Genomic DNA, 24,740 nt, shown 5'->3' on the forward strand with positions numbered 1-24,740 from the left:
CATGACAATACCGTCAAAAACACGCAAAACATTCACTAGAAACAACTTTACAGACCATAATTATAATTATACACATCCATCAAAAACATATAATCAACCACAAAGAAATTTTAACCAATATACAAGATCTCGAAATTGGGATAACCCAATGACCCAACCTAATTCAATAAATTTCCAAACAAATCCTCCACAGGATCACAGTGAAAATTACCCATTTTTTCAACAAAATAAAAATAAAAAACAGACATCTTATCAAATGGATTATTTATCCTCAGATGATGATTTCTTACAACCAGATGTATTTGCACCAAATACTCAAGAATATCGTAGACAAGGAATACAGAGAACACGTACAAATCATAGAAATTTTTCTCCACAACCAATAGATGCACAACATCAACAACCAATTCAACAACAAAATCTAATTAATACACAATCTTTTCAACCAATTCAACAACAAAATCCAATGACTGCACACTCGTATCAACCATCACAAATGCAAAATGAAATACCACTCCCATTTTATCTCCAACAACATGAAATAACAAGAAACCAACTTTCAAATTTTTCTCAAATGCCAAATGCAGCAGAATCATTACAAATGACAATGAATCCATACCTTATGGGTGGATCATCAATCACATCAAACAAACCTTTAATGGTTTTCACAGGAACAGACCCTGAATACTCTGTAGAAGATTATTTAAATGCAGTAACAGCAAACCTGATTTTAAATATTGGACCTGAACCAATTAATACGCCACTACATCAAAACTGGATACATCGACGTACAGCGTTAATACAAACAACCTTAGATGGCGCAGCCCAAAAATGGTTTTCAGTACTACCTCTAGAAATAAAATCAAACTGGAAAAGGTTTACACAGGAATTTTCAAAAATGTTTGACTCCGAAAGAAACAAACAACAACAAAGAGTTTTATGTAATGAAATTCGCAGATTACCAAACGAAACCATCAAGCAATTAGCAGTACGAATCGAAACACTAGTTCGAAAAGCATATTCACTAAATACACACGACTATAAAAACACAAAGATGACAGAAATCTTAATGATGACCTTAACACCACAATTAAGGAAAATAGCAATAAAAAAGAGAGCATCCCATCCTTCTTCAATTCGAGAACCCGATTTAGATTTTCGAAAACTAGTAGACAAATTAGAACAAGCAGAAATCACGATGAAACTAGAAGAAACGGAAAATCTGAAATTACAATACGTTAACAGAATTGAAACAGCTTCCACAAATATAAACAATATACAGGAATCAGATACAGATCTCGTTGAAAAAATCACTGAAATACTCAATATTTACGAAAAGAACCCAAACTTTAAAGGCAAACCATCTTTCAAAAAATGGTGTAATTATTGCCGACGATACGGACATAGTATTTCTGAATGTAGACAAAAACAGCAAGACAATCAAAATAAACCTCAAAAATATAAAGAACCAAATAAATCATTCTATCAATACATGAAAAAAGATCAAAATCTACCGAACAAAACAGTCTACAGCAACAACAGTTCAGGAAAACCACTCCCGAACAATACAAATTATACAAGAAATCAATCACCATATAACTCAAGTTATAGAGGAAGATCGCCAGAACGAAGAAACACACAAAATTCATCACAAAATCACTACAATAGACCAAATAGTCGAAATAACTACTCCAGATCACATTCAAATACACAACGATTTGTTTCTAGATCTAATTCCCAATCAAGAAATAACTACTATCCAAACAATCAATCACGAAATTCATCATACAATAGGAATAGAAACTACTCAAATAATCGGAATAGAAGTTATTCAAACAACCGAAACCAGAATTACCCGAACAATCAATCAAGGAATAACTCATATAATAGATCGAACTATAACAGACCAAACAATAATTACCAAAACAGATCGCGAAATAATTCACAAAATCGACACTCAAGTTATAATAATCGTTATAGAAATTATTCCCAATCACCACACCGGAATAATAATAACTATAATAATTCTAATAATCGCCACAGAAGTACTACACCTAAACATCAAAGACATATTAATCAAGTACAATCTAATCCAGAAACAACATCAGACCCTCCAGGTATTGATGACACAGTAACTGATACGTTACAACTCAATCAAATAAACTGTACATCATCAGATTCAGAAAGTGATACAGAAAACACTCTTTCTATCAATATGATAAAAGTCGAAAATGACTATGAATCTGTCATATATGAACAACCTTTTTCATCACACATATATGAAAATCAATCAGAATTTCTTCAAAATTATTACACTACACCCATAAATTCCACACCAACGACGCAAGAAACAAATGAGATTAACACTACAAATCAAACCAATAAAAATATCAAAACAAAATGCTTGAATACAAACCACATTTATCAAAATATACAAAAAGAACAACCCAAAGAAAAAATTTGGACAATACCATTTCTCTTAGAAAGCCCAAGAAATAAAGAATTTCAACCACCAGACCTTGAAATAGATTTTTTAATTGATTCAGGAGCAGAATCAAACATAATAAACATCCCCACATGGAATGAAATAAAAACTTTACACCCAAAGCTAACACCTCTAAAAACCTCCAGTAAGTTAGCAACAGCACAAGGATCAACATTGATAAACTACGGAAAAATCCAATTATTTCTCCTCCCCACCAGAACAATGGAGCAAAGCAAAATTTTAAATAAGCCATTTAAACAAATATTCCATATCACTGATATTAAATATAATATCATTGGAATACCATTTATTTCGAAGTATATACCAACAATTAACATACTAAATAGTAAAATATTAATCAAAGATAAATATACAAAAACAAAAGAAACATCCTTAACATTTTTTCAAAGATTAAATAAACAACCACCATTCTTTTCAAAATTCTACCCGATATTTAACCAACAAAGAAAACACTTGAAACCACTATCAGGAAACATCTATAATTTTTCAATCAAACAAGTTCACCAATATGATAAAGAACAAAACAAACAAAAATTTTATATGTCAGATTTTGAATTCAAACCTATTCACAAATTTTTCAAAATCACAATCTCATCCATAAAATATTTGAAAAATTCGAATTCAGATATCATTTCCTTACATGTCTATAACAACACACCTTACCAAGTAACATTACCTTTAGGACTTTTAGGATATTGTGAAACCAACGCTACAATATCACCAATACACGAAAAAGCCTATCGCGTAAATAATATACTCCAATTACTAGATATTTGCCAATCTACAATTCTTAATGAAGAATTATCTATAAATAATATAATAAGTAACGAAAACAGAAATACAGATTATTTCACAAAAACTCCATATTTCAAACCTACATTCAACATAAGTAACTACACAGAGGACCAACAGAAATTTTTAACAATGTTTAATTTCCAACATTCACAAATAACACAAGACGAATTCGAAAAGTTAGCCAAACAGCTAATTAAATATTCATCAGTCTATGCAACATCAAAATTCGATGTTGGAAAAATCAGTTCATCACTACATCTCCCGTTAAAACCAGACGCAGTTTTCAAAAAACAGAGAGCAAGTAAAGTACCAATTCACTTACATGATAAAGTGAACAGATTACTCGATATTTTAGAACAATACAACATTATATCACCAGTTAATAAAGAAGAACAACCAAAAGGGAACACATTTATCAACCCCGTTATCATTCTAGCTAAAGGAGAATCATTAAAAATCGTTCTCGATGCTAGATACCTCAATTCACTTATAGATGAATCAAAATGTAATTGGCCCATTGAACCAATACAAGTTATTTTAACAAAAATAAACGGCAAATACTTTACAACCGCCGATATGAATAGTGCATACAATCAAATGCCACTAGATGAACAATCACGACGTTTAACACAATTTGTTATCGGAAACCAACAATATGAATTCAACCGCTTATTCTATGGAATATCCATAGGACCAGCAGCATTTTCAGCTTTTATGAGCAAAATTTTTAGACCACTAATACTCAAGAAAAACGCAATCACCTATTTAGACGATGTTTTTATGCAATCACAAACAAAAGACGAGATGTTCAATGTTTTAGAAAAATATCACCAAATACTTCAGAACGAAAATCTGAAGGCCGCCCCCGATAAATCACACTTCTTTTTGACAAGAGTTAAATTCTTAGGACATAATATAGAAAGAAAAACAATCACTCCATTGAAATCACGCATTGACGCTATTCAAAAACTTCAACCACCAACAAATAAAAAGAAAATCCAAGAATTTCTTGGAATGTTAAACTTTTTAAGTAAATATGTTTATAAAATGCAATTATATCTACGACCATTTTATAACATCCTTAGACAACAAAATAATTTTGAATGGAACACAGAACATCAAACACGATTTGAAGAAATAAAGAAACTTTTAACTGAACAAATTTCAAACACAATTCCAGATTCAAATCAACCATTTTATGCAATGTGCGATGCTTCGAACTTTGGCATCGGTGCAGCACTATTACAATCACATAATGGTACAAATAAAATGAACCTCATATCAGCAAATTCTCGATTATTCACTCAAGCAGAGCTACGACTCTCAACTCTAATGAGAGAATGTACAGCCATAATATATACACTGACAGAATATGAATTTCTGATACTTGGATCAAAACATCCAACAGTTCTATTCACAGACCATAAACCAATCATCTTTCTCTTTACACAAAAATCTAACCCAAACCACCGAGTTTATAGATTTCAACTCATTTTAATGAAATTCCCAAACTTACATATAGTTTGGACCGCAGGAAAAAATCTTGCATTACCAGACACCTTAAGTCGAAATACACCACCTGAATTACTTACACGAAAAACAACAGTTGAAATACCCAAAAACATAAAATTCTACCTTGCAGAAAACGAAACATCACCCCGATTGGAATGCAAATATGCAGTAAAAACTGATATTGAACAATCACAAATAAATAGTTTACAACATTTCCCACTTTATTTAGATTGTCAAAATAATCATTATGAAGTTGATCTACTTGGAACATCAACTTTCAAACCAATCCCATATTCTCAATGGATAAAAAATAACACCCAACAAAAACGAACAAAACAACACCCACCTAAGAAAGACAATTTTCCACTAATTGAAAAAGAAAATTTAACTGATAAAATAAATTTATCAGGACCACAAACAAATGATTCAAAATACACAATAAACCAAGTTTTTGACCTCCACGACCCACTTGATACAATACCCTTATCTAAATTCGAAATTGAAAACATTTTTCTCCCCCCAACAGAAACAATTACAATTTCAACACTGAAACAATATCAAAACCTTGACCCAGTAATTCGACAACTGAAATCATGGCACAAATATAAAACTAAACCTATCAAAGCAGATTCAACCATTCTAGGAAACAAAACACTCCTCAGATACTTTCGCAAATTTAACAACACAACAATTAACGAAAATACAGACCTTTTAGAGTATAACCTGAATAAATCTACAGTTCCATGTCTCCCTTTAAGTATGATTCTTATAGCTTTTAATATTTCACATACACAAAATATTAAAGGACACTCTGGATCAGAAAAAACATATTCAAACTTTATACAAAATTTTTACTTCCCAAATGAACCAATTTGGATAAAAGTACTATGCAATGATTGTATAGTATGTCAACTAAATAAACCTTACCCAAACCAAAAACAAATAGCACAAAAACAAGATTTTAAAGGACAAAGCTTGTACTTTAACCATCGTATCTCATTTGATACTAAAGGACCAATTTCACCCTCATCCGAAGGAAACTCCTACATTATGGTAATTGTTGACGCATTTACACATTATGTAGCAATTAACCCAGTACCACATTGTAACGCTTATTACGCTTACACAACACTCTATGAACACTGGATAGCAAAATTCGGACTACCAGAAATTTTAGTCACAGACAACGGTACAGAATTCATAAATAATGAAATTATCACACTATGTCATTTATACAACATAAAACACAAACCACGTACATCTCATGCACCTTGGACAAACGGCTTAGTCGAAGGTATGAACCGTTCATTACAAGAATATCTTAGATGTATCATCAACGGAAATGATGCAAAATATACCGAATGGTCAGCAGATGTAAAACTATTTCCCTTAGCATATAATTCACAAATTACGACAACTTTAGGAATGTCACCATACGAAATGATTTTTAACCAAAAGCCACGCAAACCAATAATGTTTACAGCAAATTCTCATAAAAACGCACAAGGTTATTGTCAACCAAATAAAGACTCAATTTGTTATAACCTACCTTTACATACACACGATGAAGATCATTTTCATCACCCACAAATTCTTAAACTAGCCTCCGGTACACACACCGAATGGATTCTAAATAGAGATAAAAAACACAATGAAATTTATCAAAAAATAACAAAAAAGTTATTACAAAGACAAAACATTAATGAACAAATCAATTCACGTTTTACACCAGCCTCCGAATTAAAAATTGGAACATTTGTTTTAATACCTAATTTTAATACTCAAAAAGGAATTTCTAAAAAATTACAACCCCTTCGAAAAGGACCATACCAAATAATTGCAAGACCCACTGATGTCACATATAAAATTACCGACTCAAACAAAAAAGAAATCGTTCAACATCGAAACAACCTATTACCTTATTACCCAAAAGAATACGCACTCCGCGAATTAACTCAATTATATTCTTTCACAGGATTAAAAATCATTCAAAATGAACCACATCTGAAAAACACAGAACAAAATGATAACCCCACCGAAAATCAAAACACAAAACCAACCGCCACCAAAAACAATACACAAAACCATAAAGAATCCCCAAAACAAAGAAAAAATAGAAAAATGACCGAACAAATAATACCCCAAGAACAAATCGACAAATCAGAAAATAGAAAAACAACAAGACTCCGAAATCAACCACGTAAAAACTATAAAATATTCATCCCCCAATCTAAAATTTTGAAGAAAGTGGAATTTCAAAAGTAATTTTAACATTATACTTCACAATCTTGAAACCTCCGAAACATTTTTCATTTACATTTTTCAAAATAACATGCTGACAAGTACGCAATAATTCTAGTTCAAAATAGACCAATAGGATTCATCCAATCCGTCACTTTCTCTAACTCAAACTAAGACCAATTAGACGAATAATATAGAACTCCAGGCACATCTATAACTATAACTTTACGACCTCCAGGTCAAAAATAAGCAAACCACTCCAACTTGACAACTAAAATAAATATCACCATAATACCGTACCCCTCCCTTATCTAATAACCCAAAGATCAACAATATTTCCCCAACTCAGACCACGAATACCCCCAAAACAAATTTGTTAACTTAGCCTAAAGTAACAAAATGAACATTTTAATTAGCCTAAAGTATAAAAACCTCACCATACCCCGGATCATTTGACAAACAAAAATAAAGAAAAAGACGACCTCCCAATCACCATGAAAATTGCCCCCAACAATTTTTTACAAAACTCAACCCACTTGTCAAAAAACTAATAAATAATCCGACCACACTAGAAAATCGCCTCAAACAGCAAAAAATATTCGACCAAGAGATCATTTCTTAAATGCTCTTCTCTCAATCAGTTACTCAAATACTCATAAATTTTAAACATTTTTTTACAATACTTGAAACCTTTATAATATTTCTTTTTGATATACTTGAATCTTTTCTAATAATCCTAATCATTTTTTGTAACATTTTTTTAATTTTCTACACTATACTCGAACTATTCCTCCAAATTTCCAAAACCCTTCATTATATCCACAGGTACGATTCATATAACTTGTCTAAATGATACGAACAATTTTCAGTAGAACTGATATTTTTTTATTGTTTGTAATTTTCATAGCATTCTTATCATCCCTCATTTTGACCATATGTAAATGTATAAAGAAAGCAATCTTCACATTTGCCCTAGCAACAATCCTTCTAATTCTTTTTTTGGAAGAATATTATAATAAACACAAATTTTCTCACTAAAGTAATAATTCAAAAAACTATCAAAAATTGCTACCCAACAGTCACAAAGTCAGTCTTCACCGACATCATCCCAAGATAACCCAACACCACCTTCAATTACTCAAAATCCTCAAACATCTACACGAATTTCTTTTCAAGACAATCCATACACTTTTGAAGAACGACATGCTCGTTTCTCAGAACCACTAGAACCAGTTCAACGACAAGCACCTCTAAGCGAACCAACATATAACCTATACCCAACACTACCACAAGAACTAAGTAGAATAAGAAATCCTAGTCAAAACCAAAATACAGTCGAAATAAATAGACAAATTATACATCCTCGACGAAACAGAAATTTTCAAACTCCCCGAGTTCATTTTGATATACCTCAATCCCCATCACAAAACACTCCAGAAAACCCCATTGGTATATTACCAGAAACCCCTACGCTTCTTTCACAACGTAGCACCTCAAGCCTACCATCAGATTACTTAGGTTCAACACCAACATCTGAACAAATACGTGAAAATCCCTTTAACCCCCCAAACCAGGCATCACGACTACCATATTGGACAACACATTCATTTACACAAGGTGAACTAAATTTAGTCAATGATCCAATAGATATTTCTACGGATACAACAACAACCTCATCACTACCAGAAACATTATCACTACCATCAACACCATCAAAAAGCCAGATTTCACCACCACCTTTTAACTTAAATTTTCCAAATAATCTCGACGCCAGATATCGAGAACAATCATCAATAAATATTCCTTTAAGACTAGATTGGAATACATTTACAGCACCTCCACCATTATTTGGACAACATCAAGAAAGTAACCGCCTTCATAACTGGGCACTTAATAGATTACAATATCGCCAAGATATTCACAACGATATCCGTGATCACAATATTCAAATACTCCAACAAAACAGTTTACAATTAAAGTTTGAAATCACAGTTAAGTTAAATAATATTACCCAACATCCCTACCCATTAAATCCACCTAACATAACAGCTCAATCACTACCACCACCGTTTATAACTACTGAAGTAATATACAAATACGACAGATATACCAAAAACACAATTGGCTACATTACATTTTATAATCCATACTCAGGATTATCATACACATGTATATTCTAAAATTATTAATTTTTCCCCAACTCCTTTTTCTAGTAATCTCAAATCAAAACATAAACCCTTCCCCTCGTACAGGACCACAAGATTTATTAGTAACACATTACGATTGTGAAGAAAATGAACAAAAAACACTACACAAATATGCAATAAATCAAGTATCACAATGTGAAACAGAACCACAAGCTATAGAAACCACAGATGTAATAGCAACACTCTATTCAAAAGCCCGAGCAACAACAGTTACAGGTTATAAATTCACAGCAACATTTTCCGAAAAGAAAGTACATTGTTCACAAGTCTCGAACGGAAACAAAAACCGACTTGACCATGAGTCATTCTATCAGAGTAATATAGAACGTTTTTTACATCTCAATCCCGACGATTGTAAAAGTGAATTACTTAGACTAAACATCACACAAAATAAAAACTCCGACAGAAAGTTGGTTAACTTTCAAGTTTTTTCAGACTCTGTACATCAATCACAACTTGAAAGACACCAAGGACATATAAAACTAGACGAAAAATACCCATATAACGGCGCACACGGACGATTAACCTATGACCTACACGATAAACATTGGATACCACACATTGGTATAAATGACCCATCAAACTGCAAAGCAGACACAAAAAATAAAGGATACCAAGAAATAATGTTTTTCGATTGGAAAATACAACTCGAAAAAATACAACTAACACGAGATTTATCAGATAATACAATGATCTATCAAGGAATCCGATTACCTTGTAAAAATGATCAAGGTTATTGCGACCCTACAACGAGAACACAAGCAACAATTGTTTGGTTCCCCGAAGACACATGTACAACATTTCAAGTAGCAAAAATACACGCTCGTATGATAAAATTTCACGAAAAATATTTTATACAATCAATACCATATGAACAAGTCCATCCATCACGAAAACTAAGTTCTAATTTTAGAAACATAGACAATATAGAAAATAAATTGACACGTTTTCAAATATATCAAGAAACAGAACTTGCATGTAAATACAGAAACCCACTTCACAAAACACAATACTCCGAGATATTAGTTGAATACGAAAAAGGATTCGACATGACCACTGGAAAAGTAAAAATCGACCCATATGCCACAGGTCATCCTCCAAACGAAGGAACATCCTATATACCAGTTAATTTTGAAAAAAGCAACGGACAACCTGGTGGACATCTAAAACCCCATGACACCAGAAGCACACGCTTACAAGAATTATCACTAATGAATACTACATATTTCGGTAATATCCACTATGATATTCATTTAGATATGAAACTAGATTATACAATTAGCCGAATTTTTCAAGAAATGTCACTCTCCGAATTAGAAACACTACACCAACTATGCGAATTAGAACGAACACAAATATTACAATCACTTGCACTAGCAGTATTAAAAATACCCTATGCAGGATACTTATTATCTGGAAATAGATCAAATTTTTTAGACTATGAAGGAAACATCTTATGGTTTTATACTTGTACTAAAAAAGTATCACCACTATACGTTTTTGAAGATAAACGATGTTATAAAAGAATCCCTATCTTTTATAAGAATAAAGTACATTTCGTGGATACACTTTCACGAAGAACCTATTTCTGGGATACCGCAGTCCCATGTGGATCAGAAAACAGCCACAATGTAGTACAACTAAACCCTGATGAAAATAAATATTATCTTCTCACTCCATATCCCACATTAATGCAATCACTCAAAAAATTTTCACCAGAAAGCATTCGCGCTATTGCTCGAAACCCAAATATAGACTTACAATCAATAGGAATCTATTCAAAATCAGATATTCAACATCACATTAGAACACAACAATTCCAAGAATTATTAACACAAATGGACACTATACAAAGACAATCAATAGACCAAAATTTACGCAAACTTGCAGAAACCGCAGGATTTGCCGATATCTACACGCAAGACTATAGCGGATATTTTAAAGACATTAAAGATTATATATATCTAAACGGTGAAAAATACCGTCCCCAAGATATATCACCAATTAACATTTTTAGCTTTGTTACACTCAAAAATGAGATCCTCGATTTTCTAGGATGGCCCTACTACATCTTAGAAAAATTGACTATTTTATACGCAATGTTTAACTTTATTGGATTTCTTTTCTCACTTTTAAAAGGAATCTATAACACATGTGCTATACACACACAAGTCAATCGACAAGCAAGTGTAGCACGCATACTCTTTGCAGGATTTTTTGGAATCTTTTCTACATCTATAAACAAAATTCTTTTAGACGCACAAATAAAAGAATATAACACAAAAATAGCAACACGACAAAATACATACGACGAAGAACATAACAATGTAGACATAACGCCAACGGCACCACAATTACCACCCCTACCAAATAACCATCCACTATCCCTAGTCCCACGAAATTTTCGAAATTTAGCCATCACACATAATCCAAATTTTCGACTCACCACATCACAAAGTCCCATCCAACATATAATGACACACCAGTCACAAGATGATAATACTTATGAACAAATTATTGAACAACCCCATACCACCGCTTTTCAGTCTCAAAATAATCATTTTTTTAGCCCACGATGAGCCGCCAACTTGGATCACTACACCGATCAAATTCCCACCCAACCAATCTTACCTCTCCAATCCCAATAATACCACTTTTTGCTTTTCCGCCACCCGATTTTCCATCTAGTAATGTAACATCAGGCATGAATTCCGACACTAATTCACACATCTCAGTTTTATATTCCATCTCACAACTCAATAACCCGAATATTGAAACCCCCGATGAATTCGCCGATTCAGAACCATCCCCATCCAATAATTTTCATAACTCTTCAAATTTTTCTCAACCCCCTTTTCAACCCATATTATCCAATAACCCTGACCCAATCATTTCCACACCCTCTTATGCTTCCCAAGTTACCCCAACCTACTCCTCATTTCATTCTGACCAATCATCTCATTCTCCAGACACCCCCCGAATCTCCCCAGAGCTAGATAACTTTATTACCCTTCAACAACAACCCTACCACCTCCATACCCCAACAATAAACCAAATCTCCTCCACAATAAATTCATCCAACCCCCCTACCCCTACACCCTCTTCAAATTATACTGAATCATTAGCACCATCATCCACATCAACTGAATCTTCACTCAACACTAATAGAGCTCACCGCACTTTTAAAAGAAAGTTCCCCAACCATCCTTTCCCAGCAAAACCAGGAACAGCCCGTGAATACACCCCCCACGACACTAACGAAACACGAAACTTTGTAGATGAATACGTTTTAATGCCCACTCTCTCTTGGACCTCATATTATCATTTTACTAACCCTCTTTGCTTACCTTTATCTAACACTCACATCGATATAGAGCGAAATACGGACATGCTATATCGACTCACTACACCACTAACCGCTAGACAATTTACTTACGTTGGATATAAAAAATCACTAAAAACACACACTGCACCTAGAGCTAACGAATATACACTCGAATACTATGATCACAACATCATCAGAGCTAACCAAGATCAATTCTTAGACGACGATCGCTTCGCTAATCCACAAATTACCGAGAAATTTTTCATCAAGACACCATATATATTTACACTAAACATCTTCGACCGAAAGTTTGATCACATTATTTCAGAAGCACTAACAGACACACAAGCATACGAAAGTTTTAAAGAACGCTTCCAAATATTTTCACTAACCTTTCATTTCCTTGCACCACACGAAAGAGATTTACACTGCTCACACGATATTATGTTGCGCACTAAACAAACCCACACATATAGTTATTATCGCTTCATCCAAAATCACTTTGACCTACACACACCCTCTAGACAACCACACCATCGTTTTCAATTCATTAATTCCAAATACACTTCACCATTTTTCCTAAATTTCACATATTGTATTAAAGACACTAACCTCCATGGTATTCTTCGTAATTATGACCCCATAACCCAAATGTACATCTTCTGTCCCATCACCAAGACCTTCAACGCCGAAGAATCCCGACCCTTCCTTATCCCGCACGAGTTTGTACAACCTATAGAAATCCCAATTTTAGAATTCATCCACAACACTAAATTCAATCACAAATTATATAATCTAATCCAAAACACACCTTATGAGTTTGCAGTTGGCACTGAAGAACTAACCACTATTAAGGCACTTCAATTGCTTTGGCCACTGCTTCAGACTAAAAATATCATCCGCATCTTAGCTAAACTACTCACAACTTCCGATCTCATCCACGACATCTTCCCCCACGGTTTTTTCCCCGACGACTAACAGGTAAGTATGAATTAAATGAATATTACTAACTAATTAAAATATTAAAAACTCACCATACTTTATCCATGTTTTCTTTAGATTTTTAGCCTTCATCCGACAATCACCTACAAAAACCACAAAAGACAAATAAAAATCGCAAATTTCATCAAACAGATTTCAAAAATTCTATTAATCTCTTACACTTATAAATTTATAAATTTAATACCAATGCAGTAAATTCATTTCTAAAATTTTCCCCACAAGCAGTAAATCTAATTATGATGAAAATTTGTAACTTAAAATTCCCCCATACCTAGCAGTAAATTTCCAAATTCTATGCAATAAATTAATAAAATGCAAATGCAGTACTAACCTTTTGATATTTTCATTCATTCGCACAGAAATTCTATCCACACTCGCACAGCTCGCCCACGAAGAATTGTTTAAAATAATGAATTTCAGTTTCAAGTTTTCACACTCAACAACTCTAACATATAATAACATGTTCCAAACTTTCCTTTAACCCGGTTGGAAAGGAATCATATACTAAACAAAACTAACCAACGCAGCTTACTAAATACCACAAATCATAGAATAACAGCATGACTAAGAAAAGGAAACCAATGGTACCCAAACCGGATTAACCCAGTTTAAAACTGGATAATTTATTCTTTTGAAGACTATTATAAAGTCTAAGAAAGAAATAATAAAACACAAAAAAGTCGAAAGACAAACCCATACCACGAACAATTTGATTTTTGGAAAAAGGACATAACCAACAAGACATAAGAAAAACCACAACAAACCCAACATAAAACGTTGTCACATAACAGGACCCCTCACAAAAACCGCATGAAATCATACTCCCACTCCTGGCCTAACCCACCAGGAAGGACGTCCTGAGCATGCTCTATAGCCGGCCTAACCCACCGCGCTACATCCACGCTTTGTGACCACACCTCTATTTTTAATAAGAGCTACTCAAGTGTGAGTAACTCTTCAAAATAACCGAACTAAAACAAAAAGCTTTTGTGAAAACAACTAACTAAAATCATAATTAAAAAATATTAAACTAAAAAATGTTTTATAAAATGTAAATTACATTATGCAATACATAGATCAGAATACAACACCAAGGACGAACATCCAAAGACAAAACACAAAACGACCCTACTACACTCGAGAAAGAATGGCCAACTACAATCAATATGCCGCCCACAATCACAACTCAAAGGATTTAGAGTACGACTTGACTTCGCAGAAAAGGACTTCATTGAACTAGACCAATGACCACCTCGATGTTCAAGTATACGTACAGATCCGAGTAACCAGGCATCCCCTCCACGCACAATCTCCACGCCATTCCCAAACTAGATCAGACACAAAAGAAGTTCTCCACGCAGAACAGAAAAACCTGACATAGCCAACCATTCTGAAATCAGATTTGAGTTTGTTGCAAAGACTTAGTCGTTATCACTAGAAGACACAACGTCTTATGTCTCTAACTCCAGCTTCCTGGAACTTCTTTAACAAAGAGGAAACGGAAGAAAATGATGTTCGCCAAGAACCAACGTCCATCATCCATCCTTCGAATTGCAGAAGAACTATTCTAAAAAACTCTGTAAAACCCGGATGGGTGGAACCTGATCTAAACTACATTTTATGATTGGATAAATTAGATATTTTACCAATGTAAAGTATTTAATATTAACCAATCATGATCCATCTAACTAACAACCCACTTATTTGTAAGTGCTGAAGTTACTTGTAATTTCAGCACCAGAGAGATTTGAATTTAACTCAGAAATTAGTTGGACTCTCCCGAGCACTTCAGCAGCCACAATAAACCAGTATACCCTAGATCTATTGAGCCTAGCAGAGACTAGTTAAACAACCTGAGACTAGATAGTATAAGAGTAAGATTAGGATCGGTATTAGACTAAGAAGTTGCACGAATCTATCCGGCCGAAAATAAGATAGCGTGACGAGCAGACGGTGTACCCTATCCGAAATTACTCTATGAGTTAACCAACTCGGTCATAACTCACTACTCACCTTCGATTTGTATTTAGAGAGTGGGACCAGTAGCTTCGTCTCAGGAAAGTGACACTTCATCTTCCAATGAGTCGACCCCTTTTCGGTACTATACTTTACATCTGTTTTTCTAAAGGTACTTTTCAGTTCGATTTATTACAAACTTTGAGAGGTGAGCGCTAAAGAATTTTGATAAAAAACTGCAGTTTCGGCTTGATTTTTAAAAATTTTACTGCGGATTGAATTTTTTTGCAATTGCTAATAATGCTTTGCAAAAACTCGGAAAATCAATTTGATCCACCTAAAAAGAAGATAAATTTTGAATTTTTTTGAAAACTCATAGTTTTAATTGCAGCTTACCTATTTTGTTTTCAAATTAGTTTTGGAGAGCTGGTTATAAAATTAGGTTGACATCTTAGCGTCCAACTTGGTTACATTTTGACGTCCAATGAGTGTAAATAATTCATGAGGATAGGTATTTAACAAAAGGTTATCATAGCGTGCCTGTGAGCACAAAAGATACCTTCGTCAGTTACCAAGCATCAATGAATTTTAAAATTCAGCCCTTTCTTTCTGATTATTGTAATTATGATCATTTGGCTCTTTGGTTAACTACTCAAGGTTATTTTCTTTGTGTAAAAGCACCTTTGACAACCAAATATGAAGATTATAATAAGCGTTAGTGTTCTGGAGTTTCGGCTCAAAACTAATTACCAAAATAGCTTCAAGCAATCCCCAATTGGGTTTAAGTCACAAAAATCCAATCTTTCATTGTTGGTTGAATAAAAGAAAATTGCTCCCAAATGTATTCATTGGCGTTGAACTTATAACAAGCGTGAGTGCATTGGTTTGCTTTTAATTATGACTTTTTTAGGCAGTAATAATAATGGTAGTTCCTGTGATTAGCAGCGGAGTTATAAGTCCACCATATAAGGCCATACGGGTAAACCTAATAAATATTCGCTGTACGACATTAATTTTTTTCGGAGGTGTAGTCCACAGTTTTTCACTATATCGGGCCCATATCGGCGCAGTTTTTCATAGTATTTTTCACTGTGAGAAACATTACATCATTCTTAAAGCTATAGCAAATGTTTGATGCATAAATTCGTGCTTCAATAATCAAAGGAAAAATGTTATGATCTAAACTTGACTTTTCTGTCTCAACTTTTCCTGCTTACTGGGAAATTTTTTAATAAAAAAAATTGCATTTTTGAAAATCGGTTTCAATGTAGCGATGACTGTAACTATTACTGTGACTGCAACATTACTACAAGAATTAAGTATTTTTGACAAGCACTTGTTGTCATCGACTAAGCAATGGATGCTCAAATTTGATAATTTGTCCGAAAATGATTTTTTCTAATTGTTGACAGATACCCGGGTAGATCAACCTTCAAAAAATTTCCCTATCGTAGAACTTTTTATAAGATTTGTAGAATATTTCCGCTATCTTGCATTTCTCTTGTAAAAAAGTTCAACTTTTTCTTAAAACTCAAAAAAATCGCCAATAACAGATAAACGCTACTGCAATAAAAGATAAAAACCAATTGTGGGAAAGTTAAATTTTTTTTCAAATTTATGCCAGTTAAAATTTTCAGATAGTGCTGATACTATTTGCAATTCGATCAAAAAATTCGGAAACAGAATCTCTAAAACAGAATTTTAATAAATCTTCTAGTAATACGTAATCAGCGGTTTAAAATTATTTTAGAGATTTTAGAGACAAAAACGAACAAAAAACATCTTTGAAAAACTTTGTTGTAGGAAAATCTTATAACTCTATTATGAGAAAAAAACCCTATCTTGTAACATTTTTTAAGTTAAAGCCAAATATTGTAAGAAATTGTAAGATTTTTATAAGAAAAGTTCTAGGATAGCGACTTTGGATCAACCCGGGTATTCTTCATCGGAAAAACTTTGCAATCGACACAAACATACAGGAGACCAATTTGTTGTGTGTGTGTGTGTGGGGGGGGGGGAGGGGTTCCTTTTGTGTCACCCACCCCAGGCATTCAAGTCTGCTGATCACGAAAAAGGATGCTTTTTGTGGGTCAGTAGACAATTCTTAGGGTGGGCGACACGAACGAAACACCCCCGCCCCTCCCACCACCCCCACCCGATAAAATAGTCTGCTGTGTCGATTGCAAAGTTTTTTCGATAAAGAATATCTGTCAAAAACCAGAATAAATCAATTCAAAAATTTGAAAAATGAAAAAATCGTGTTTTGCTGGCGTCCACTGGACCCACCTCAAATTTAGTATAAAATGGCGCGTAGTATATAGTGCGCACTAACGAAGCACGATTTTTTTGTCAGCAATTTCCAAAAAAAGAAGATTTTTGACGCCTGCTCACAAGGGCAGATAACTCACAGACAGAAATTTTTTTATTTTTGAACTGAGAAAAATCAAGAAAAAACGAGAGGTGAGATAACCCAAGAAAATCTGAGCTAAACTCACTCTAGAACTAAAATCTTGAAGCAAACTAAATGGTTAACAGTCAAAGTTAGTATCAATTGTACGCTTTCAAGAGAGTGTGCAGAACTAACGCGTTGAACACCTTGGCGGGTATCAATCAACAGCAATAATTTTGGCTGCGTAAGTACTTCAAGTGCTGACCTTGGTTACGGATACATATACGTGTGACATTTCACCCATTCAAAAACTTCACAACCACTGGCTTTAAAAAATATCATCAAAATCTCCATAAACAAACTTCAGTCAATCATTTTTAATTTCAGTTTTTCTGCTTTTGCTTGCGTTTGAAGACTGCAGATCTAGTTATTTTCATTTTTGTCTTGGGCGAAGGAAACAGAATTTGAGATGGTCCTGCAAGGACACTGGGACCATCCTAGGACACAAATGGTGAGACGAAAGAGTTTCTGCTTGGATCAGACAACAAGGCGACACAGGTACAGTCTCGGTTTCAACTGAATTGATAGCATAACGAAAAGGAAAGCCAAAAAACCTCGTTTGACTTCTACTGCTGCTTAGAGTCTAGTTGAAATCTGAATCTGGCTTTCTTCTGGTTCGTGTGATACCATCTGAGACTTTTTATAAGTCGAAGAACTTGGACCTTCTTTTGATAGCTCCAGACTTATTTTATCCGTGCCTTCGGTTCCCTTGTCCTGAAATTAGAAGCGGCGCACTCAGTTCAAGTTCCAGCCTTTTTTGATGATTAAAAACTCTTCTCTTGTTGAACTGTTGACGCGACGATTGCCGGTTGTAAACTTCAAGTATTCAAAACTTCCGGACAATTTTCAGTCTCCGATGAATCTTGAGTAGAAAGATATGTCTCCTTTCTTTCCTTTCTCGCTGTTGGAGTCGATTAACCAGCTGCGGGCAAAGCTTTTTTATCTCTTGTTCTGAAGATTTTTCCCAGGATGTGAAGTCACTTCCTGGATTCTTATGAGTCTTCGAGCAGGACGACCTTCCTGCACCAGTGGATCCTTTAGTGGCGTTTTCCTTGTGGATCGTTTTCGATCATATGTATCGGCACACATCTGATTTCGATCAATATGTCTCGGAGCGTCCTGATTTGCGATTTAGTGTTTTACGCAAAACCGAGACATTACGAGGATAACGAACAGGATCAAAAGTCTAGATTAACCAAACTTTTTGGGTGACACGTAAATACGCATTGAACCTCTGAGTACTCTGGTTCAGATCATTGCGAATATTTACCGCAAGCAATGGGCGTCTCCCTGTAAGCCCTCTACCTGGGATAACAAACTCTTCAACTGGCGCTTTTCCTTAATCGCTTTTGCGATTGACCTCAAAACCCGGATTCTTCTGTCTTCGCCTTGAGTTGACCCAAACAGGAGTCGAGATCCAAAAAGCCCTATGATTGGCTTTTTGGATGTCGAATCTGACAGCTCATGCTATTCTTCAGGAGTCGTCTTATATCTTGTTCGAATGGCGAGTTCCTAGTATCCTAAAATTTGATAAATTGAAAACCCTTCAAAATCAAACCCATTCTGATTGGATACTTGAAAACCTCGGATAAAATATTATCTGTATTATCTTCCTCCCAACCGTCTTGATACTATATTCAACCGGACCACACCGATGATGTTCTCAAAATATGCGATTGATTTCTGTTTTTCAACAGAAGCTCTTATGCTTGTTATTTTTGAAACCGGTATATTTACCAATTCTAACAGACTCAAGCGTACTATCATATTGGAAAAACTCTGTGAGGAATTGAAAGACTTTGTCTGCTCCAGAAGATCTAGCGAAAGATACTGAAGTATATTTTGAATAGTGACCTACTACCACCAAAGTAAAAAAAGTCCTCTTGTTTAGAATGAGTGTCATCTAATCTAGTTATAACCGCTTTCCGCATACACATCGGAATGGCAATTCTGTTTTTAATGACGACACAGCCATTGATGACCGCATCGTTGCCCCAAATCCCCTACAAAACAGTCACAGCCGCAAAACTCATCCCTCTTGGATACAGCGAAGTGGCGCCACTTGGTTATTCTCTGAAGTCATTTCGAAAATGAAAACGGCGTCTAATAAATCCGGTGACTCTGTGACGAAAACCGAATACCTTTTAGTCTTGTGAGACGATTGGCTGATTTTTTCTTGTAACCTTTTGAACTTTACTTGTAATAAATTTAATCTTGCAGTCTTCTGAAACCTCTGCAGTTTCAAATTAGCAAAAACAAAAGCATGAGCACAATTGCTTCCACGTACAACTTTTTTGGGGAGACATTCCCGGGTCGAGTTTTGCGATTTATGTTCCGACGCACTCGACAAAAAAGGGTATGTTTCGACCGTCATTACCCAGGCTCGGTATGTTCCGATTGGATCTACCTAAGCTGTCTATGATTTGACTATGTTAGACCGAGGAAGAACATTTTGACCATGTTTGACCGAGAAAAAGATTTCGACCAAGTTCGACTGAGAAAAACATTTCGAACAAGTTCGACCGAAGCAAAACGTTTTGACCGAGAAAAGTTTCGGCCGAGAAAAAAACTTTGTTTGTGTTTGACCGAGGAAAAGCGTTTCGACTGAGTTTAACACAGGGTTTTTTCGACCAAGAAGCGTTCCAACCAAGAACAAAACATTTCGACTGTGTTCGACAGAGGGAAAACTATTCGACTGTTGTTTTTATTTGTTTCATTACTTTACACCAATTTATAAACAAGTAACGGCAGGCAATGAATAATTATCCAAACCCCGGTTCAATAATAAAATTTAAAAAAAAACAGAAAAAAAATAGCCGGTTACAGCGCATGTAGCACAGCATGTTCCGAATAAAGTCTTAAGAATACAACTAATAAATTTTTTTAATTAATTTTTTTTTCGGCGTGGTGTAATGAAAGGAGCTGAACGAAATTTAAATATTAGGCGTATTCGACAGTCACAACAAAATAAGGAGATTGAAAAACAAATGTTACAGAAAAATGACTATAAAAACCAAAAAAAGGAAGTTTCAAATAATTTTTCTTTGATTCCAAAAAGGTACCAAAAACTAAAAAAAAATAAGTTACTCGATTAAAATCAAGTTTCACTATTTCAATAAAGCTATTGCAAATTTTTAAGTTAACAAAATAAGCTATTGTAAGCCTGCTTGCTAGCTTTATTCGCTCGAATCAAGGCAAAAACCAAAAAAAAAAAAAAACCGATTTTTTTACCCTTAATTTTTTTTTGTTTTTTGAGGTCGTTTGAATCACAATTTTAATGGTTTAAGTATGATTTAAGTATGATAATAAACTCAATTCTCTCCAATGATAATTTGTGGTAGCTGATTTTGTGCGGAAAAGAGAAAGAAAACTAAAACACACCAGAATACTTAGTTCCTCCCTATTTTTCAAATAGTCGGAACAAAAACTGCAGGGGCGACGTTAAAGTACATTAAATTAAATTAAATCGGTAGAAATTTAGTAAATTAGACATTAAAAAACAATTGTTTTCGTAAAACAATTTAACCAAAAAGATGAAAAAAACCTTTAAAAAATATAAAATAAAAAAAATCCACCCCCTAGAGAAAATCCTAGATCCGCTCCTATACGTTATCGATACGTTTAATGTTAAAAAACTTCACGAAACAGTTCAAAATATATTTTAGAAGTTTGCGCACAAAGGCGGTTTAAATGAGTAATAAAAAAATTGATCCAAAAGTTGAAAAAGCCATTATCAAAATCTAACGCTAGTTTTGGATAATAACGAAAAGGTTTAATGGATGGAGGAAAACGACTTTATTTGATTTTGTGAAAATTTAGTCGACATACGAACTGAAAGAAAAACTGCCAAAAATTTTATATAAAAAACGCGAGGAAGGGTGATATGTGTAAAAGAATAGAATCTGAACATGCTTTATAGAACATAAGCTAGTGGTAGTTTTAAAGAAAATTGAATCTCTACAATTTTTCACAACACTACACAGTTTTGCAATTTGGTAAATTAACTAGGTTGGTGTCGATTGTTTGTCTCTATCAACAAGGCTTAAAGCGGAAGCGTATCAGGGTAAAGTCCTGAATGTTCTGACTGCCAATTATTTTTTCTTGAAAAACTTTTAGTTATTGAAATGTTGACAAACTTTAAATTTTAGGCTGATAAAATCACATTTTGAGCATTGAATTTTGAGTCGTGTACGGAATTAATAAAACCAATTAGTTTGCCTCAATTTGGAGAGATTTGTAAGGTAAAATACATAAGACTGCTCTCGTAATATACATAAGACTGCTCGTATATCAGGGCAAAGCCCTGGTTGTTCCGACTGCACTTAAGATTACTTGAAAATTTTTTTGCTTGAATAATTGACAAAATAATTCTTCACTTTTTCACTTTTTTTTTCATTTTATCCCCCAAACGATTTGTTGAATACTGAGGTTGTGTTTAGCGTCTCGTATTGTGATATCAGGAGTAAATTGCTGGCCTCAATTCAATTCGAAACGCATCAATATCGCACTTTAATAATCCCAATTGGCCTCGTAACCTTAGAAAAATTGATCGTGGGTGAAACATCTTTTCAAATTTAGTATAAAAATATTTCTCAGATTGTAGAAAAAATGTTTTGTCAAATTAACAAATTGTAATTAACAAGTCGGAAATTGATACAATAAAAAAAAACTAAGCATAAATATTCCGCACTTTCTTCAAACTTTGGAAAAACGAGCAGTTTATTAGTTAGACTCAGATGTTACCTGAATCACTGGATACCAAAACATGAAACACAGGTGAAAATGAATTCCACACTAATCTATTATTTTTGTTAGCTAGTAGTGCAAAGCTCATTTTCACCTGAGTTTCGATTTTTAGTATTCGGCAATTCAAGTAAAATAGTATTCGGCAATTCAAGTAAAATCGTTTTTGATAGAATTTTTTTCTACCACCCGAGAAAGATTGTTATCTTAAGATCGAATTTTAACAGATACTACTCCTGTGATTTTTTTGTGTATAATTAAGGGGATTTGAAAATTGCGACCGGTAAAGAAAGGTTAAAAAAGAGCGGTTCAAAATTCCATTTTTTTTTCAAAAGTAATCACAATATACTGTCCAACCTTCGTATATTTTACAAAATTTCGATTACTTCAAATAACTCAGGCGAGGCAAGGTATTGTAACGAATATAAGAATCGGATTTTTTTCAACTTGTTTTAAAACTACAAAATCATCAGCTTTGTTATACGCTGACGGATAATAATTCTAAAACCAAAAAGAATATAAACTAGATGAAATAAATTATGTTGAGACCTATTAAATTGGTTGAGAAGCAAGGTGTTAGGCAAATAGGACGAATACTGTTAAGAAGACAACCACTTTGGTGGGATTTTAAGACGACGCTACACACAGATTACCCAATTGTATCTCTCAGAAAATTGAGTAAATTCGACTAGCTCAGAATACCTGTTTTAACGCTATTTCTCGTCTTAAGGTCTTGTCGTTATAATGACCTGGAAACCTATTTACTGATGGCGTCCTTCATGCTGGAGGGACCAAAAGCTTGAAGATAATTTCAGCTTACTTTCAGCCAATCAGAATTGAGTATTCAAAATCACAAAGTAAATCGCGAAAATCTCAAAGTAATAAAATTAATCCAGGCCAGTAGTGTACATACTGACCGATTAGATAATAAGCAGATGAGTTTCCTAGACTGAAAAATTCTTATTAACTTGAACTCATAAACCTTGATGTTTACCTGAATAGTTTTGAGGTTGTAACCCGCAGCTTTGAATGTTTTTTTTAAATTATTTTCCACTGATTAAATACATTTTATGTTATTATTGACTTCGATTTTCTGAGAAAAACCTTTAGCCAATAGGAAGGCTTAGCGATTTTGACTAGTTGAAATTTTTCATGCATTCGGTCCCTCAAGCATGAAAACCCCTCCCCTTATTTACTTAGCCCCGAGACGCAAAATAAACGAGAATCTAGAAAAAAAGGAGTTGTTATTGGGTGTTTGGAATTTGTTTGGGTTTGATCTTTCCTATTTACAAAATAAGAAGCTACATCTCACAGCTGTATGATTTATGGATTTCAAAGAAGTATTGTACTATTTGGATTTAGAACATTGGAAGTATCTCTAACCTCCGTAAAGAAATAAGTTGTGTTCAAGTAAAACAATTGAGAAGATAACATTTTAAATCCTCTAGGACACGACGCCACTGGCGATACGCAAAACTAACAACCTCTAGGAAGTTAACCTTGAACAGATTACATAAACACCATACTTAATAACGAATCTAACAAAATAACATCACCAGTTTTACAGTCTCCACTACACGCCCCCTTCAACTAAATCAAGAACATCATAAAACCTAATAAACTACTGCACTAAGTAAAATCAGTCAGTAATCAGTTTATAGTTTCATGAACTAATGTTTAAAGTTTCAAACTCCACTTGACCTTTTTCCCTTCTCGAGTTGGCCTTCCGGTGGCATTCGAATTGGACAACCATAACCTCTGTTTTTCAAAGGTTCTCCAACTCTTCCAAAATTTGCCGCTGGTCTTCCTCAGTCATACTGATGGTCGACATTTCCTTCGCAATATCCAAGTCGTCGGTGACCATTGCGCCGCTAGAATCTCCACTGATGTCGGCTTGTCCCGAAATCAACTATTCAGTATCCCCAGTTTCAATCTGATCGGCGCTCAAATCGCATGACGTGGAAATGTTTATTTTGATTGCCGTCTGCACCTCTGGCTGATCGA

The 24,740-nt window shown here is 34.2% G+C and overlaps 1 protein-coding gene across 1 annotated transcript in view; it reads right to left on the minus strand.

The window, feature by feature from the left end:
• LOC134842396 (uncharacterized) overlaps window positions 1-15,692 on the minus strand; it is a 73,637-nt gene extending 57,945 nt beyond the window's left edge. Inside the window, exon 1 of the mRNA XM_063858712.1 lies at window positions 15,602-15,692. The gene's annotated coding sequence lies outside the window, so the exon portion shown is untranslated. The remainder of the gene's footprint in view (window positions 1-15,601) is intronic.
• Window positions 15,693-24,740: the final 9,048 nt, after the last annotated feature.

Source organism: Symsagittifera roscoffensis, chromosome 3, assembly GCF_963678635.1.
Source record: "Symsagittifera roscoffensis chromosome 3, txSymRosc1.1, whole genome shotgun sequence".
Taxonomy (NCBI): domain Eukaryota; kingdom Metazoa; phylum Xenacoelomorpha; order Acoela; family Convolutidae; genus Symsagittifera; species Symsagittifera roscoffensis.